The sequence below is a fragment of the Lathyrus oleraceus genome, chromosome 5, assembly GCF_024323335.1.
Source record: "Lathyrus oleraceus cultivar Zhongwan6 chromosome 5, CAAS_Psat_ZW6_1.0, whole genome shotgun sequence".
In the NCBI taxonomy this organism is placed as follows: Eukaryota; Viridiplantae; Streptophyta; class Magnoliopsida; order Fabales; family Fabaceae; genus Lathyrus; species Lathyrus oleraceus.
Genome location: NC_066583.1, coordinates 555,317,184 through 555,318,587, shown reverse-complemented (window position 1 = coordinate 555,318,587; position 1,404 = coordinate 555,317,184). Strand labels below are relative to the sequence as shown.

The 1,404-nt window shown below is 27.7% G+C and overlaps 1 long non-coding RNA gene across 1 annotated transcript; it reads left to right on the top strand.

The window, feature by feature from the left end:
* The first annotated feature begins 411 nt into the window (after positions 1–411).
* LOC127086351 (uncharacterized) lies at positions 412–1,064 on the top strand. The gene is made up of 2 exons (XR_007789461.1): positions 412–618; positions 769–1,064. It is a non-coding gene; the product is annotated as an uncharacterized LOC127086351 (long non-coding RNA).
* The last annotated feature ends 340 nt before the right edge of the window (positions 1,065–1,404 follow it).

Below are 1,404 nucleotides of genomic sequence, written 5' to 3'. Positions count from 1 at the left end.
TTATTTATTAATTAAAAAACTTCGATTTTAATAGCCTTCCTCTCAGAATATTGAAATATTTATAGATAATTTCTTTTTCTTTTTAAATTCTTTTCATTCTATTTATTATTTTTAAAATTAGAACAGAATCTTCAAATTATATGAGACGATCATGTTTTAATTTTAATGTAACAATTAAATAATATTTATTTTCATAATTAAAGATTTAAAAGTTTATTATATGACTAAAATTCTAGATTAATTACTCAATTTTTAATTAGAGATTTATTTTTATTAATGACTATGGGTCTTTAAAAAATCAGGACGGACCCTGATCATATGTTTTGTGGCTAGCATCAAATATCTTGATAACCTCCACTAGTAGTATAGGCCATACGTTATTGACTTTTCTCCATGGAAATACAAATTCAATTATGTGATGTCTCTTACAACTATTTACTAGTCAAGTCCTTTGGGCTATATATATGTCTTACGATCATTATCGCATATATCAAACACACACATAACATATTAAGTGAAGTGAGTCCTATTAAGTTTACACATTCATCACTAATTAAGTTATGGAGAAGAAATCACTAGCTGCCTTGTCCTTCCTCTTCCTTTTTCTCTTTGTTGCACGTAATTAACTCGTCATTCTTAGTATATTACTTAATTATTATATAATGCATCTGTTATATTCATTTATCATTTTATCAGAATCGACAAATTAATAAATATCTATATGTAATTATATTCTAATACTGTTTTTAATGGTGCTTATGGATGCAGAAGAAATTGTGGTGACAGAGGCAAACACCTGTGAGCATTTGGCAGATACATACAGGGGAGTATGCTTCACGGATGCTAGCTGTGATGATCACTGCAAGAACAAAGCGCACTTAATCAGTGGCACTTGCCATAACTTTAAATGTTTCTGCACTCAAAACTGTTAAACTTGGATGGATGGATTGATTCTCCAACACAAAGACAAAGACGGATAATATAAATAAATAAATAAAATGCATGCTGTAGTAGCTTGCACCGCATCTATCTATGTATATGAGTATTGCGTCTTCTTTGAATCATATATATGTGTAATAAATATCTGCATAACGTATCAGTTGTGCACTTTATCATATGGAATAAAAATATTATTAATCAATAATTTTGTTTTAAAGTTTGGATACTAATTTTCGGTCTATTTTGTTTTAGAGAATTGGATCTCTCCAATTTTTTCTTCATTCCCTGTCTTATGTGTAATTCTGAATTGTTGGATTAATCCAAGAGTTAAAAGACAACAAAAAAGAAAGAAAAACTAATAAATTTTAAAGTTTAAGTGATTTTTTAATAAATATCTATATATAATTATATTCTAATATTGTTTTAATGGTGATTATGGATGTAGAAGAAATTGTGGTGAGAGAG